The sequence below is a fragment of the Saimiri boliviensis genome, chromosome Y (assembly GCF_048565385.1).
Source record: "Saimiri boliviensis isolate mSaiBol1 chromosome Y, mSaiBol1.pri, whole genome shotgun sequence".
Taxonomy (NCBI): domain Eukaryota; kingdom Metazoa; phylum Chordata; class Mammalia; order Primates; family Cebidae; genus Saimiri; species Saimiri boliviensis.
Genome location: NC_133471.1, coordinates 6828045 through 6847519, shown reverse-complemented (window position 1 = coordinate 6847519; position 19475 = coordinate 6828045). Strand labels below are relative to the sequence as shown.

Below are 19475 nucleotides of genomic sequence, written 5' to 3'. Positions count from 1 at the left end.
TCCTGACACCTTACACTAAAATTAACTCCAGATGGATTAAAGACTTAAACATAAGAACTAACACCATAAAAACCATAGACGAAAATCTAGGCAAAATCATTCATGACATAGGCATAGGCAAGGACTTCATGACCAAACACCAAAAGCATTGGCAGCAAAAGCCAAAATAGACAAATGGGACCTAATCAAATGCAACTGCTTCTGCATGGCAAGAGAAACAGTCATTAGAGTCAATCGGCAGTAGAATGGGAAAAAATTTTTGCAGCCTTCCCATCTGACAAGGGGCTGATATTCTGAATTTGCAAAGAACTAAAGCAGATCTACAAGAAAAAAACAAACAAGCCCATTCAAAAGTGAGCAAAGGATATGAACAGACACTTTACAAAAGAAGACATACAGAAGACCAACAAACATGAAAAAATGCTCATCATCACTGGTCATTAGAGAAATGCAAATCAAAACCACATTGAGATACCATCTCACACCAGTTAGAATGGCGATCATTAAAAATCTGGAGACAACAGATGCTGGAGAGGGTGTGGAGGAATAGGAACACTTTTACACTGTTGGTGGGAGTGTAAATTAGTTCTACCATTGTGGAAGACAGTGTGGCAATTCCTTAAGGAACTAGAAATAGAAATTCCACTTGACCCAGCAATCTCATTACTGGATATATATCCAAAGGATTATAAATTGTTCTACTATAAGAACACATGCACAAGAATGTTCATTGCAGCACTGTTTACAATATCAAAGACTGGGAAACAACCCAAATACCCATCAATGATAGACTGGACAGAGAAAATGTGGTACATATACACCATGGAATATTATGCAGCCATCAAAAACGATGAGTTTGTGTCCTTTGCAGGGACATGGATGAACATGGAAACATCATTCTCAGCAAACTGACACAAGAGCAGAAAATCAAACACCACATGTTCTCACTTATAAGGCGGGTGTTGAACAATGAGAACACATGGACACAGGGAGGGGAGCACTGCAAACTGGGGTCTGTTGGGGGGAATAGGGTGAGAAGGGATGGGGGTGGTGGGGAGAGGTAGCATGGGGCAAAATGCCAGATATAGGTGAAGGGGAGGAAGGCAGCAAATCACACTGCCATGTGTGTACTTATGCAACAATCTTGCATGTTCTTCACATGTACCCGAAAACGTAAAATGCAATAAAAATAAATGAATAAATAAAATAAAATAAAATAAAAAATAAAAATTGAGGAATGTCAGAGATGACAAAGTGTAGGATTAACAACCTTATATAAAGGCTCAACAACACCAATTAGTGCCTTTTGCCCTTCCATCATTTGAGGTCACTGCATTAGTCTTCTCTGGAGAATACAGCAACAGTTGCCATCATGTAAGCAGATGCCAGGCTTTCTTCATTGAAAACAAAAGGTGAAAAGCAGAAAAAAATCAGAATTATAGATGAAACCTTAAGTGTAATAATTGTAGCTTTTTGTTTAAGATACGGAATCTGTCAATGTCTTGATCTTGATCTCCAGCCTGTAAAACTCTAAGAAATACATTTGTGGCTTTTATAAGCTATAAAGTCTAAGGCATTTTGTTACAGCAGCAGAAACTTACTGAGATTGCATCTTTATTGTGAGGCTTTAGTTCTTCATACTTCATTAATAGGTTTAAATGTTTCATTGATTTTTAAATACAGGTTTTTTCCTCTATAACTGATTTTATGTTTATCTCTTAAAAAATCATATTTGACAAGGCAGAACTGAAAAAAATATCCACTGTGTTTTCATTGTTGTTGTTATTGTTGTTGTGGTTGTGGTGGTAGTGGAGGTGGTGGCAGTTTTTGTTTTTTTTTTTTTGAGATGGAGTTTCGCTCTTGTTACCCATGCTGGAGTACAATGGCACGATCTCGGCTCACTGCAACCTCCGCCTCTTGGATTCAGGCAATTCTCCTGCCTCATTCTCCTGAGTAGCTGGGATTACAGGCACTAGCCACCATGCCCAGCTAATGTTTTGTATTTTTAGTAGAGATGGGGTTTCACCATGTTGACCAGGATTGTCTCGATCTCTTAACCTCGTGATCCACCCGCCTTGGCCTCCCAAAGTACTGGGATTACAGGCTTGAGCCACCACGCCCGGCCGTTTTTGTCATTCTCTGTGGTAATGTAATTTACTAACCAAAAATAAAAATAAAAATAAAAAATAAAAAATAAAAAAAGTCAAGTGAAACTCTTCTCCAGTCATAAAATTTATTTGATTACACTGAAGTAGCTTCTTATTTAACTATAGAGGGCCCTAAATTATGTGACAGAATCACTATGAAAAATTTAGAGGCTGCTTGTGATCTTATCTATCCATTATGTGCAGATTCCTCTGTTGACTTATGTGACTTACATAATTGCAAAAAAATACTTCTTAATCAGAAAATACTAAGTATTGTGACACACTAATCAAGTTGCTGACTGTTCTCCTGCCATGCATGAATGAAGGGTGATGATCCAGAGTCAGCACCTCATTGAGGAATGGCCATGTGTCAGTAATGACAAAGGCTAGGCCTCACTGGGAAAGGTCAGATGCAGAGAATCTAAACATAGAATTATGTTGGCAGATAAATAGTTTAAACAGATGATAAAATAAAATCCTAAGTAACATATTTAGCTCTGCTACTCTAGAGGTAACTGTTAGAACTAGGTTTTATTTTGGTATGCCTGAGTACATATTTCAATAGACTTTTGTACCTCATATTCGAAAAATAACCAGCTACAAATGGGCCCTTGTTTCTATCTTGCCCAAGTTTAAGCCTTGTTTATCTCATAGTTCGATGGCTTTTATTTCTTGCAAACTCAGTCAGAAAAGTTATCATATTATGCAGACAACTACAGAAGTGCTAGTGGCTGAAAAGACATTTGCCAGCAGAGATTTTTGTCAGAAATGAAACAAATAGTAGTTGTAGATTTGATTTCCATACTAATATGAAATATTGATTCTGCACATTATTCAGAAGTCACACCATACTGAGGACATATAAATATAGAAGGTATATGTGGTAAAAAGTTGAGGAAATTAGCTATAATTTTATTTTATTACTCTTAGGACATCCACAACTATTTCCACCTAAGTATATCTTTAAATTAAATATACACAAGTGCTGACTAATTTATAGAAATATTTATTGCAACACTTGTATAGAATTACAGAAAACCTTTCACAATGATTCAAAATACTGACTCACCATTAGGTTACAAAAAATTATACATAGCAAAACTTAATTGCCCCTTACCTTAAAAAATTAGACTACTTATGCAAAATATACAGAAATTTCTGTTAATAGCCACCAGAATTAGAGAAGCGAAATTACGATTTAGACACATTCTCTTCCAGAACACTAGCCTCTGACAGCATCATCACTGCCATCAGAAATAATAGTTAAATCTGCCATGCAACAAGAAAGCCATGCACTAAGCTGTCTTGGAATACACATTCTACACAGAAGAGAGTTTTTCAGTTTTTTCAAAAAATCACAATAGGTATTTTTGGAAATTACTTTAAAAATCAACTGATGTGTGATACTTGATTGACAAATTTAATAGCATTCTGACAGTGTTGTCACTCTTTCCTTTTATTTGAATACATTTCTGCACATGTATCTTATAAAAACCAGGAAACAGCCAAATCACAAGTGAATTCTTAATGTGAACAAAAGTTGTTAATCCAATAGTAAATAGTCCATTTAGAAAGCACTGAGGCACTCAACAATTACATAATTTCATAAAGAGAAACAGATTTTACCATCACTAGTAACCATGACCTATAGTCACTTACTGCCTGGCACACCATAATATAGCAGCAATCTTTGTTTAGAAAATGTCATAAACTCAGGAAATTTTTTTTGATAAAACCAAACTCCTTTGTTTCAGGAAGCTAATATTTAGATGAGAAAAAATAAAATATCAATCAGAGTTTAAATCACTTACATCTTCAAGTCTATAAAAATAGTACTGTAGAGATCTGTTGTCAATTTGTAATTAGGTTTTAGATGGTTTGTATAAAAATTGTATAACCAGGCAATTAAAAATGGCTTAAAATAATGACTGTTTTAATAAGATAACACCTCTTAATTAAGAAAAACATTTATAAAACAGTATTTTGTGGAAGATACTTGGGTCTCTAGATATGATATAAATTCTTAGAATTTTAAAATGCTTCGTAAGGCAGAGCTGACAGTTAATTCCCAAGAATAATGAGAACTGCATCAGTAGTTTCTTGAAATTAAATCTTTTATAAAATTGCTTTTGGAAAGCATGTCAATGAGTCAGAATCCAGATTATTTAGTAGTAGAGTCAGCAGAATTCTAGCTAATTTTAGCATTGTCTAATAAATGTCGGTGGTCAGAATTGGAACTTATACCAATTTCATTTTATTTTCTGTATAGATCATGCATACTTGAGGACAGATAGCAGATATGTGAATTTTTAGTCTCATCCCTTGATGTTGGCCTGCCACAGGACCCTAACAAAAAGTGTGACATTTTTGCTAACATAAAACCTCCCATATTTGTTCTAAAGAAAAAACTTTTCCCCTTTGGAAGGTTTTTCTGGAGATATATCCCAGCAACTTGAGACAGTTAGCTATTTAAATACTACATTAATTTGGTGAGATATGCAACTGTACTTCAGAGCAGCTGGGAATGATTTGTCAGAGCTGTAAATGCATTAACCAAAACACTCTGGAAAGCATTTATGTGTAAGAATTGAGTTACTGCTTTTACTGAGTCTAGACATCATATATTTTCTGTTCATTATTTGCTTCGATATCTTAGTAAGCCTTCATATTACTAATATCCAAGTAAGGCTAGTTAGAAGACAGTATCAAAAGAAATTAGATCTGAAACAGAAATGCTGAGCATGATGGCTAGTGAGCATGTTAAAAAGGAAAAGGGAGGCATCTAATCTTGTTAGATTTGATGGACTTCACATTAAAAAGGATGAGGATTATTCTGTATTAATACTTGCTCTATCACAAAGCTCTCAGATTCTGCAAGCATGCCCTGCAAGTTGGCTTTGCATTAACTGGTAATTTTCTGTATACTTATGAGTCTAGACCAGTGATATTGAATACCTCTCATTACATTTGGAATGTTTCAACATAAATTAAAATCCACCAAATTTGCCTCAGGTGCATATTGAGACAGTGATACTGAGGAATTTACATTTGTGACTGTACATTAACTTTAATTTTTTTCATGTTTTGATATCTTATATTTTGTGTGTCATCTTTTTATCTATTATGTTCCCTCTTTATTGCTCACATTTTCTAAAATTATCTTCTGTCTAATCCATTATCAGTGGCTTTCTTGATAAATACCTTTTAATATTGTCTAAATCTTTATTTTCAATATGTCAGTGTGATTCTTAATACATAAAAGCAAATGTTTATCAATCTGATGTTTGAATATTTTATATTTTAACACAGAAAGCATTTACATCTAATAGAGTAACTCTCTTTACTACATAACTAATGTATTAGACATTTTTAAATTTACTCTAGATTTTTTTTGTGTTTCTGCCTTTTCCTCTTTTCTTTCTGCCTCTATTCTCTCCTCTCCCCACCTGCCACCTGTTTCTCTAATTGTATTGATTTGGTTTTATTACTCCTATTTATTTCTTTTCCTGCCTTGACATTAATCACAATATTTATAGAATTTTTGTAATTAATCAGAGTACCCAATTAATTGACTATTTTTGTTACAAAGTAAAACATATTGCGAACTCCCCTTCAAAAAAAGAAAAGGAAAGAAAAGAAAAATAAAAAGAAGCTTTTATATTTTGTACTTTGGTTTTTTGGTAAGTCTTTAGTATAGGTTTAGAATTTGTGAGTCAAAAATGTATTTTATTGTTAAACTATGTTGAATAATAGTGTAGGTACAAAGTATTTTTATATATTTTCTGTTGCCTTTTCTATGTACTTTTGTCTTCTGGTGTATGAGACCTTCATACTCTGAGCTAAATTTCAATGACTTCTCCTTCATATATCATTACCAAATAAAATATGAGATTTCCTATTATATTTTTATTTTAAATAACAAGTAGCATTTTACTATAACTCAATATTTTAGTAAGAAATATTCTCAGTAGTGCATGAGACAGATTCCTTTGTCAATTATTGTATAATTGTCAAGTAAAAAAAATTATCTTTGTTCTCCTATCCAACTTTTTCCTCCTTTATATTTTATTCTTTCATCTCAGAGAACACAAAAACCTACTTACTATGAAGGCCATTTTGATTCAACATTTTATTCTTCCGTGTGACCTGTAAGTGGATCTTTTTTGTTGTTGTTGCTTGTTTTTGGTATTGCTTAGGACATGTTTTGTTTCGATGAATTAGCAATGTTGTCCATAATGTGGTAAAGCATTCTTAAGTAATTAAATGTCAACTTATTCTTAACTGGAGAGTTTTATGGTCAATCTTTCCAGGATTTTAGAAAAGTATTTTGGCAAGCTATAATTTTATACCAGTTTCTGCTTTTGAGGCAGTTATGGCTTGGAGGTAATAAAAATTCTGACCCCAGACTTGAATATTCTACAAGATAAAGGGTGAGATCTGAATCATTCTCACCCTCTATTTGAATCAAAACCTCATTCTGAGTGAGGTCCTAGTATCCATGGGCCAAGACTCTCTGTATTCACTGAAAAATTTTAGATAAATACCATAACAACACTTTATTTCACCAGTTATTTAGGCAGGGAGGCCAGCCCCATTGGACACAGAAATTGTCTCTTTCCTGGGAATAACTCCACCTTTACTCTTCAATTGACTATTTTAATGAAGTTCCAACTTTAGTCTCAAATTAGCATTATTGGGATTATTGGGGAATAAACTTCAGAAATGTTTTTATTCTTGATAATTTGATTTTTTAAAATATTTTTTGTCTTACACTTATGATATCTCATTTTCATGAGAGTTGCTTTGGCAATTATTTTTTCAGATACCTAGCAATAGGTTCTTTATTTCTATTAAATCACTTGTTGCTTAACAAATAAATCTGGAGAGAAAGGTGTTATCCCTATTTTCCTTCTGCAGCTGTGGAAGAACCTATTTTTGCTTATATTTTCTGGGAGCATTTCCAACTTAATTTTTTTCAAAGTGTATGGAAGTTTTTTTGTATTTTCTTCGTTAGTCTATACCGTTTATATTCTATAAATAGTTGGCTATTTTACATAAATTATAAAGACTTATTTGAGGTTAATTTTGGTGAATATTTATTTTATAAAATCACTTTATTGTAGGTAGATCATATTGATTTTTCTTCACGATTATATCTTCTCATGTTTTTCTTTATGAGATTCGATTTGCACAATGTTTTAACAGTCTTTCTCCACTTTTCACTTCCTAGGACTTTGAGTTGTAATGCTACATCCCAAACTTTCTCTTAAAACTTAAATCACCACAGACATATAACAAGAAACAAAGATAGACTCTGAGGGTAGAACGAGGAAGAGAGTTTTTCTAAGAACTCTAAGACTAGAAAAATGATCCTATGATACATGTATTGAGTTTTCTTATTGCCTTCAATGTATCCCAGGTGATGGACTATAGAAAAGCTTCCACTCCAGATTCTCCAGTAGGCACATACAAAAAGGACTTCAGGAAATCCTGTTGTCTCCCATACAAAGGACCAGGAGAGGATGACGTAACCACACAAAACCTTTCTAGGCGGAATAACCAAGATACTCCAGATAAACATAATAGAGAAAAACTACTATTCAATTTCTTTGGATCCATGTGCACAGACAATGTTCTCCAAGGTCAGTGATGCTCTGATTCCTCAGAATAGCAGATTAGGCATCTAATCTTCTATTACCCACCCAGAGAAAAGACAGGTTGCTAGTCCAACCCCCTTACTAGTGTCAGCAGGGTACAGTAGCAAGCTGAGCACCCAGGTCCACTCAACAACAATAGGTTTTAAAGCATGAGAGCTAAGTAGGGCTGATTGCACTGAGCTTCTTGCCTGCCCTCCTCACTATCTTACTTTATTCTGTCAGAAGGCTTTAATGAAAAGTTAAGCATCTATGATAACCCAATTCCTAGGCACTGAACTGTTGAAGTGAATTTAAACTAATCAGCATTCTGCTCTTTCCACACACCATAGGTCAGCAGGGCCAAATATTAGCAACTCCACCATCTACAACTGTTTCTAAGACGATGAAATGCTTTGATCTGCATTGAAATGAAACGAAAGAGGTATGGAATCTGGATGCTGAAACATATAAAACTCTGGTGGAAAAAATATATAAATGGAAATAAATGAGATGCACTATGTTTATGGATGGGAATATTCAATATGTTGTGTTAATTTTCCCAAGCTTGATCTTTACATTTGATGAAATTCCTACCAAAATATCAGCAAAAATGTTTACAGACAAAGCAAACTTCCTTTCTAGGATAGCTAAGAAAATTTTTAAAAAAATATTATATATAGGAAGGAAACCATCAATAATGTATTAGAGAGGTATTACACAACTAAAGTAATCAAAACAGTTTGCTATTGGCATAGGGATTGATTCATATAAAAATGGAGAAAAAGCGAATACCAAGGAATAGAGCAACACTGTTGCTAATATGACTAAGTGGTGTCACACAAACTAGCAAATGCAAATCAGTGAAGAAAATGTAGTCTTTCAATAAATTTTGACAAGGCAAGTGGATATCAGTAGATTAACAGGAAAAAAGCTCTAACAAAACCTCACCCTACAGAAATTAACTCAGAATGGCTCATAAACATGAATGTAATATAAAATTATGACATTTCATATAAAATTTTATTATATAGAAACAAAGAATAATACAAAAAATGCAATCCTATTAGGTGTAGCCAAGTGTTATTACATTTAGAAGTATAAGTCATAGAAGGAAAACTGATAACCTCGATTAAATCCAAGTTACAAACTTCTGCTCATTCATAATAACTTATAAAGAGACTGAAAAGCCAATCTGCTAGAGATAGTAGTACCCAGCAACACCAGCTACAGAAAGCAGTACTCTCTCTACTGGGAGTAGCAGCTGCAGCAAAGAGCTTCAGAGAAGTGCAGAGACGTCCACATGACTTGCCTACAGACAGAAGCCACCCTCTCCAGTGCATCCTCTCTGCTAAGAGCGGAATGCTCCTTGGGAGGAAGTGCCTAAAGAGAGAAGCAATACACTCCTCTGAGCTCTTTTAACACTACATAAAACATCCTTTTCTTTCTTCTTCTTTTTCCTTTCTCCTGTTCTTCCTTTCTTTTTTCTCCTTTCTCCCTCCTTCCTTCTCCCTCCTCTTACCCCTTTCCGCCCTCCCTGTCCCCCAACCCCTTCATCTCCTCCTCCTCCTCCTATTCCTCCTCTTCTTCCTCCTCCTCCTCTTCCTCTTCCTCCTCCTCTTCCTCTTCCTCCTCCTCATCTTCCTCCTCCTCTCCTCCTCTTCCTCCTCCTCCTCCTTCTTCTTCTCCCCCTCCTTCTTCTTCTTCTCCTCCTCCTCCTCCACATCCTTCTCCTCCTACTCCTTCTCCTCCTCCTCTCTTCACTTGCCTGTGTACTTCATTCTTCCTGCATGCAGTACAAGTACACAGGAACAGATGCCATGTCCACAGAGGTTTCTGACTGGAAATATTGTTACCAAATTTATCCTGTAACAACACCACTGACATTTCTCTGTGGATATTTATTATATTGTTTCACCGAGGTGCAGGGCTTCCTGTTTTGTGCCAAAATGAGAGATTTTTATCTGACAAGTTAACATTTGGGAGACGGTTAGGAGGCTCTGGATCTTATTATAACATTATATTGCCTATTTATAGATGGCTTTTTCTGATACCACCCTGACAGAAGAAAGAGTATGCTTGTTGAGTAGAGGCACAATTTCAAATTTGCTGCTTTACTTCCTTTGACAGCCAAAGAAGGATTCCTCATTACTGATGAATACATATGCAGGATTGAGCTTCACCCTAGGCGTTATTTGTACCTGCCTGGCTAGGAGGGGAAGGGCGTCTTGTGACCACATGGAAGAATTGAAAGCTCTAGCTCTGTAGTCTACCTTCTCTGATTACCACTCCAGAAGTGGGTGGCGCTGCTTCATTACTACCTGGTGCAACCGATGTTCCAACTTAGACTTTTTTGTCCTGGCTAGATTTTTGGTTCTACTTTGTTTTGTGTTGTATTGTTTAGCTAAAATATGATGGCTATTTTATAAAAGATTAGTCTTTCAGTATGTGTACCTTTTGTACCCTGTGGCTACAGAAGTTGGGTTTTGGGGAACATCTTTGTCTGTGTGAATTTATATCTTTCAGGCCCATCTCCTTCATGATCAAGTCTGTGATAACATGAGGCAGAGAGAATCCAGGGAATTCACCTATCTTATCACTTTCTGGGTCTCAAATGTTCTTTCCAGTTTATCTGCTTGTTCTACCTTTCAGAGACTTATGTTTGCTTTATATACAAAACCCTGGGATATTAACTGTGTTTATAGGAGGAGAAAAATACATCTGCTTCATCTACTTTATTTTTTAAGTAATGACTCCAGATGTATAACATCCATGGTGTTTCTTTTCGGCAGCAAATTTGAAGTAATTTTTGCTGTTGAAATAGTTTGACCTAACTATTGAGAGAATACTTAAGGAGATAGAGTATCGTTGTTTAAATCTTAGAAGAAGCTATGATATTTTCTGGATTATACTGCTCTATGACTGGTTACATTTAAATCTCGGCAAGATGTTCCTCAGAGTATAAAGAATTTTTAGCTGGTGCGGATAGACAGATAAACTAATCATGCTAGCCACTGTATGTTTTGCATTTGACTTACTCCATCTTCTTTCTTCACCTTCCTTTTTCTCCTTCCTGTGCTTGTTTTGTTGTTGCTGCTGTTGTTTGTTTGGTACTTGCCTCATTCAGGCCTTGTCCTTGCAACATTGTATTCCAAATTTTAACCTGTCTCATTATTCTTCACTATTTATCCTATCTTTCTAAAATGTCATTTTTCTTTTTCTTTGTTGTCACGATGGCCATCCAAGTTGGTCTTTTCAGGTTTTATTATTTTAGACATCTCCTTGTTTTCACTGTTGATTATTTTGGGATAAAGTCTTACTCTGTCACCCTGGCTGGAATCCAATGGAAGAATCTCACCTTAATGCAACCTCCACCTCCTGTGTTCAAGCAATTCTCCTGCCTCAACCTCCTGAATAACTAAGATTACAGGTGCCGTCACCATGCTTCACTAATTTTTGTATTTGGAAGTGAGATGGGGTTTTACCATGTTGATCAGTCTGGTCTCAAACTCCTAACTTCAGGTAATCCACCTGCCTCAGCCTCCCAAAGTGCTGGGACTGCAGTCATGAGCCACACCTGACTTGTTTTTCTTCATGTTCAGCGTGTAACCACATCTGTCGCATTACTCTGTGAAAATATGGTTTGAGAACTTAAAATTGGTATATATATTAATAGTATGTAGATATAGGTGAAATGACCATTTTTGTGTGTTATGTAATGCCAGATAAGAAATCAGCATATGCCGGGCGTGTTGGCTCAAGCCTGTAATCCCAGGATTTTGGGAGGCCGAGGAAGGCAGATCATAAGGTCGAGGGATCGAGATCAACCTGGTCAACATGGTGAAACCCCATCTCTACTAAAAATACAAAAAATTAGCTGGGCATGGTGGCATGTGCCTGTAATCCCAGCTACTAAGGAGGCAGGAGAATTGCCTGAACCCAGGAGGCGGAAGTTGCGGTGAGTGGATATCGTGCCATTGCACTCCCGCCTGGGTAACAAGAGCGAAACTCCGTTTCAAAAAAAAAAATAAATAAATAAAAATAAATAAAAAAAAAAAAATAAAAAATTAGCATTCCTCATGCAAATCATTGATTTCAAACACTTAATATTTAGGCACAACTTTAAAATACATGCATATAGTAAAATAGCAACAGTAGGTCTCCAGCCTGAGGAATCTGACTATCGAAATACACATGCCATTCCAACACCAGGTGTCCTAAAAAAACTGAAGGATAAATCTTGTGAACCCTTAGCTTGTGACACTGGAAATTAAATAATATACCAACTCCACTGGGAATGCTGCTTCTGAAAATTTGTGCATATGGGATTTCCAGTGTAGTCCATTTTAGCATAACAGCTGGGAATCTCTGCTGCAATTAAAAGAAAGAGTGGTTCACATATACTTAGTTCTTTCAGGCAAGGACCTGACTGTCAAAGCAGAAGATGGAAAAATATTTTTGAAGAAGAAAATTCTTAACTAGACAAAAATAATAAAGCATGATAATTAAAGTGATTAGCAATGACACTAGGGTCAGTAAGACAAAATTATTACATCTCTAGTGAATACAACTCTTACCTACACTTTAAAGGAAAGTGTTGCTGAAGAACAAAGATTAAAAAGTAATGTCACAAAATCGTTAGTGTTCATTTTTTACAGAAAAACAGATTTCATTGTTTTAAATCCATGATCAGCTTTGACTAATTCACATACATATGTGTATGTATTCAGATATATGTACACACACCTACATTCATATACCAGGTATTGTGTTTCAGCAGAGCTGGCTGTCCAAGACAGACAGAGAAGAAAACTAATATGATACATAAGCACCTTCTGAAAGGAGTGATGTCTGTGCCTTAGGAGTCTTAAATAGGTGAAAAGGGAGATAGCCTTTTATCTTGAGGAAAGAAATAAGGCCAAAGTTATTAAATGGGAAAAGGCAGGGCTGAAATTGGAGTTGCCTGAATATTGCGTTGAATGGATAGTTGTTAAACAGAAATACATGAAGTTGAAAGGCAAACAAATACCAGGTCTTGAAGGGATTTGTTCAGTCATACTGAGGATCTAGGCTTAGAATCTACAAGATATTAAATGCCAACACAAGCAATTAAAACTGATTTAGATGGAGCATGAATCCAACGTGGTAGAAATGTGCAGCAGAGGCCAGTTGCGCTGGCTCTAGCCTGTAATCTCAGCACCTTTAGAGGTCAAAGTGTCTGGATCACCTGAGTACAGGAGTTTGAGAAATACCTGATCAAGTGGTGTAAAACCATCTATCTAAAATACAAAAATTAGATTTGTGTGGTAGTGAGCTTCTATTCCAACATACTCAGCAGAGTGAGGCACAAGAATTGCTTGAAATCAAGGTTACAGTCAGCTGAGATTGTGCCACTGAACTCACGCCTCAGCAACACAGTGAGACCCTGCCTCAGGGAGAAAAAAAAAGGAAGAAGAAAAATGTGCATTAGAAGTAATGGAAGTTGGAATCTTGCAGAAGGTAATTAAAGGTGAAAATCTACTGGAATGCTTTGGTGGAAGATCAACAATTATTATGGCGAATGACAGCTGTAAAATTTCACCATGTGCTGAGAGTGATGCAATACATGAGCATAATATTTTGTGATCTTTATTGCTTAAGTGATTATACAAATAATTGTGATCAGGGTTACTGAGCTAACTAGGTGTGAACTGTGATTAAGAATATCTTTGCCTACTGAAATTCAAGGTTAAAATAACTGAGTAAAAGTAATTAAGAAAATATCAAAGTATGTAGAGTTTGTTAAACTTTTCCTATATTTTCTATGTTTGCATGGTTCTGTCTCATTGCTTCTGATCATCTATACCTTTGTGTGATCCTAATTTAGGCCCTCATTTAATTTATGCCAGACTACTTGAAAAGTCACTTATTACTTTTTCATAACTCCAGTTTATTTTTCTTTCTTCTTGCTTACTTTTATAATTTTTAATGTCCTCTCCAAATTTTACATTGAAATTATGTGGCCATTTGTGATGGGGAAGGGAGACAGGAACTTTAAGACATGATTAGCCATGAAGCTATATCCTCAAGACTGGATTTTTGACTTTATCTGGAGAAGAGGTTAGTTACTGTGTGAGTGGGCTTTGGATCAAAGGATGAATTTGGCCCTAATTTTCTGATCATCACATGTATTTCACCATCTGATGCCAAACTGCCATCTTGTGTCATAGAAGAAAGAACTCACCCGATGCAGCCCCTTAGACATGCCAGCCTCCAGAACCATGACAATGCAAGTGTTTTTGCAAATTGTCCACTCTGTGGTACTCTGTTGCTGCAGCAGAAAGTAGACTAAAATACTTTGTTATTTCTTCCTTTTTAGATAACTAACTTAAAAAAAGGCATGTCAAAGTTTATACACATATATATGTTTATACATATAAAGTGTGTATATATATAAACACAGAAACATATATACTTAAATATATCTGTATATATACACACATATATATACACATGTATATATGTATATGCATATATACACATATATACATATACACATACATGTATATGTATATACATATAAAATATATACATATGTGTATATATATGTATATACATATGTGTATATGTATATATGTGTATATGTATATACATATATCTGTATGTATATACATGCATATATGTGTATATACATGCATACATACAGATATATTATATATGTATACATATACACATACATATATACATATACATATACATACGTATATTCATATACACATATATATATACACATATGTACACAAAAACATATATGCATATATATGTTTATATATATACACACCCATATATACACATATATATGTATATATGTATATATACACATATATCTATATATATACATACATATATATGTGTATATACTTGTATATATGGGTGTGTATATATATATATATATACACATATACATGTGTATATATATATTTGTGTGTATATATACATGTATATATGTGTGTATGTATATATAATATGTATTTATGTATATGTATGTATTTATGTATATGTATATATGCATTTACATATATCTGTATATATATACGTATATATACATACATATCTATATACACACATATGTATATACACACAGACATATATAGTATTTTTAAATATGTTTATATTCATATATATATATATATCCATCCATACACACACACACACACGTCTATCTATCTATCTATCTATCTATCTATCTATCTATCTATATATTTGTATTTTTGAAACTATCCTTGGAAACAAAACAGAACACTTTTAACCCTATATTTAGAAATAAAGGAAAAGGAAATATAAATGTAACCATGTAATTTTATTATTCAATAGGTTAATTGAATAATTTTTTTTTTTGTCAGAGTAAATTTCAGTCTCTGTTTTCATGCATAATCTGGTACTCGATTTGTGGAAGATCAGTTGTAATTAGAGTGACATTTGCCAGGTGAAAATGATTTAATAGCTGGCTTGTAATGAGAAGCAGCTGATGTATTAGCAATCTTAAAGCAGGTTAAGATAAGAAAACTCATTAACTGATACCTCAAGATATCTGGTTACAAAAGTTTATGGTTCCACTATCAGCATGAAGAAATGGTGTTGTAAGGAAGATATGATGTGATATTGAGAATGTGCAGTTGTAACATAATTCATAATGTAGCCATTAGGTGCTATGAGAGGACACATGAATATTGGCCACCTCATTTAAAATAGAATTTTGATCTACTGCAATTTGTTGTGATGGCACAACTGAGGTTGAATATTGAGAAGGAGGAAACCCACTTATAATTAGTTACCAATTCTCTGGTTAACGAAGAATATTTTTGTTACAGGTATATTCAAATTCGTAAAGGTTGAAAATGAACTTTCTCCACTAGTATCAGCAATTAAGGCAGAATAATGATTATCCATATTAGCTCCTGCTCTAAAGTTCTTCTTGTTGAAATCTTCAGTGAATAAGTTAGATACAAGAGAATCATTTTCATCTCAATTCTTCTTTTTATTCTTTCTAAAAGTTGTGCATAGCCACATTTAAAGGTTCTATTATAATAGCTCTTTAACTAAATCCAAAGGAGAAGGCAATTCAGTGCCATTTTAAACCAAGACAATTAGACAACAACAAATGCAACACAGAAAATTTCAGATTTCTTTTTATTACACAAAGTTAATGTCATCAAACAATGCATGGATATTGTTTACTGTATTGAAAAATGTGCTTTTGGGGGGAATAAAAAGGAGTCAAGTTGTTAAACCTTCAAGTAAAACATGTTACACATTGTAACATTTCATTAGTGGTTTTGTTACCTTTATTTGGAGTTCATGGGTAAGTTTAAAAGTTGTTAGAAACATTTTTACAGCCCTGAAAGTTTAATACTTAAGCTGTCCTTAATAAATTCAAGTAATTAAATAATTCTTACCTTAATATTTTATACAATTTTCAAAATCTGGTCTTAACTGCAAGTCTTAATTTCTTTACTGATATACAAAATAAAATTACATATATACTCTAGATAAAGTTGTAACTGGAGTATTTCAAATACCTTGCATAAAAAAAGACTTCCTTTTCTTCTGCCAGAAAGTCAGCTAGGAAAGCTTATCTTTGAAAATTCTGTTGAATTTTACTAAATCCGTAAAATTGAGCTGTTGAACTCTGCTTTTTATACTGTGAGTTTTAAATATTCTGCAATAATTTTTTTTTCAAAATTTCTTTCTTGAAGAGTTCTTCATTAATCACTACACAAGTTCCACTCTCATCCCATCAAATAGACTTGAACTTGTCACTTTCAACTACTTTTCAAAGTTTCCTGGGAAAATCTAAAGAAAGAAAATTATTATTCTTATCTGTCTCAGAGACACAGACTGTATAAAGTGAGCTTTTAATCAATTATTCTTGTGACAAAACCTGAAGGGTGTTTTCTTCAACCATTGACCTTAAATGTGAGTTCCCAGGGAATGTGTATTCATTCTACTGAGACCTAGTGGAGGCTTCCAAGCCAGTTGATTCATCTTTAGGAGAAACATCTTGAGTGAAATATGTGCCATCCCAAATAAACATTGTTTTACCTACTTTTCCTGCCTGCATATTTTTCAACACTGCACTTTCAAATACTCCTTTAGTAGGCCTACCCAGTTAAGTAATCTAGATCTTCACGATGGTTCTTGAGTAGCCACAACATTGCAAGAGGACTTTGGTCTTCTAGCAACAAACCTAAAAATATGGCCAAGAGTGTTTTCTTCCTATCCTGAAAAATGTATCTAGTAAAAATAAAATATAGACTGATTACTTACACAGAATAATTTTCTGCTAAAATCTCATCCCTTCAGAATCTTTTAAATACATTAAAAAAAAAAAGTCCTCAGTCTCTGAAATGAATATAATTTTCTCCCTGATACACACATTCTAACTACATTGGTTCCAGATGTGTAGGGCCTGGTAATTAAAAAATGAAAAATATAGGCCATTTTTAAAAGCTCCGTCACGTTGGCATATTGGAATAACAACTAATCCTGTGCAAAACCTATATGGTCCAAAGACACAATTATAGAAATAAAAGTGAGGTTACAGGTGGTCAGGGGTGGGGAAATAGAAAGAACTGTTTAGGACATATGAGACATCCTGTTGGGCAATAGAAATATTTATGAACTAAAGAGAAAAGATGATTGTATAACATCATAAACATATTAAATTCCATTGAAATGTGCACTCTAAAGTAATTTGGTATCATGTGAAACTTACCTCAGAAAATTAAGATGAATACAAATGTAAATAAAACCAACTGATCAGATTTCAGAGTAAAAAGTTCTTTATGTGAGTATCTATTCAAATTTTTGTCTTATCATTAGAATTATAATAATTTTATTATGTCTCTAATATCTGACAAATGTAAATGATATAAAAGATTTTAAAAGCATGTGATCTCCTTGTAAAGAGATCCCAAAGAATGAGAGATTAAAAGAATTAATAATAATTACAAGAAAGTATTTTAGGGAAATGTATACATGTGTCTAAGCAAATTTTTAAAAAATTGTACTTTAGGTTCCGGGGTAAATGTGTAACACTCAGGATTGTTGCATAGGTAAATATATGGCAAGGTAGTTTGCTGCCTCCATCCCGCGCTCTCACCTATATTTGGCATTTTCCCTATGTTATCCTTCCCTAACCTCCCCACCCCTCACCGTCCCTCCCTTTGCACCCCCAACAGACTCCAATGTGTGATTCTCCCCTTCATGTATCCATGTGTTCTCATTGTTGAATACTCAGCTATGAGTGATTTTTTTTTATTTTTCTCAAAGGGCCAAATAATTATTAAAAGCAAATATTTAAAGGAATAATTTTTGTGTCCTACAACATAATAATATCATTATAAAATATAACTTGACTCTGTGAATTAATCTTTGTATTGAATAGAATATTTCATCTCTTTGAAAAATAACTATACTCCTTTAACAGTAAGAATTTTTATATGTTCATGTTTGAAAGGTGATATATTAAAATTCTAAGTCCTTGGCATTGGTAAATGTTGAATAAATATAGAAGAAAGAAATAATAACTTTTTATTACAATACAACTGTATTGTAAAATACAGTTCTCTCATACTGTAAAGTGGTATTATTGTTAGAAGGTTGTCTTGGTTTAATATAGTTTAGGTTTAGGGAATGCTTTTTGATTCTTTAATTCAGAGTTTTACGTATTAACAGTTTATTTTAAAAGTCCTCATCAGTAAACTTCTTTTGAAGAAGAAACATATGCTCCTCTCAGATGTGGATAATCAATTTTGACAGTTTTTCAAATAAAAAAATAAAAATAATATATTTATATTATTTTTTTTTTCTGGGGAATTAACAGGTGACCTGTGTGAAGGAAGTCCAGGCTTCTTTTGCAATGGGAGGGGATGATTGATTACTGACAGCAGCAAAAGATAGAGTAAGGGTGTGAAGAAAATATGGAGTTACTGGCAGCATGAGATGAAGAAATTACATTAAATGTAAAACAACCTAACTGAAATTGTGGTGGAGCATTTGAGGAAGCTAAGATGAGTGACTGTGTACAGAGGAAGAAGACCTTGGTTTTTTCAGTGGGAAATGGCCCAGCTAAAGCTGTCTCTTGACTTCAAACATCGAGCCCACCTTTCATCATAAAGAGTGGAGAAAATAAGCAGTTTTTTCTGAACTACATAAATACAAAAGAGGCTTGATGCCCTGAGCTATGTAAAAGAGTAAGATGTCTGACTTTTTAAGTAGCAGCCTGTGGTACACATTTTGCTCTTGTTAAATATATACGTAATTTTACAGTAAATTTATTTTCATTTTCTGTCTTCTTTGTGAAGATGTTATCTGTGTTGGGAGTAGCTTTTAGTTTTGATTATATTTTTTTCGGTGAGAAACCTGAGTGGTTCTGAGGAAAAATAGTAGGGGAAACAAGCCAGGCATGGTAGCTGATGACAGTAGTTGAAGCATTTTGGGAGGCGTTACAGGTAGATGACACGATATCAGGAGTTGAAAACCAGGCTGCCTAACATGGTGAAATCCTGTAGTACTAAAGTACACACACACACACACACACACACACAAAATCAGGAGTGATCGCATGTGCGTATAATTTTAGCTACTCAGAAGCTGAGGCAGCAGAATCACTTAAACCCAGTAAGTAGAAGTTCCACCAAGCCGAGATTGTAGT

At 34.2% G+C, this 19475-nt stretch overlaps 1 pseudogene; it reads right to left on the bottom strand.

The window, feature by feature from the left end:
- Positions 1-8134: 8134 nt before the first annotated feature.
- On the bottom strand, positions 8135-16853 carry LOC141583053 (heat shock transcription factor, Y-linked-like; annotated as a pseudogene).
- Between the last annotated feature and the right edge of the window lie 2622 nt (positions 16854-19475).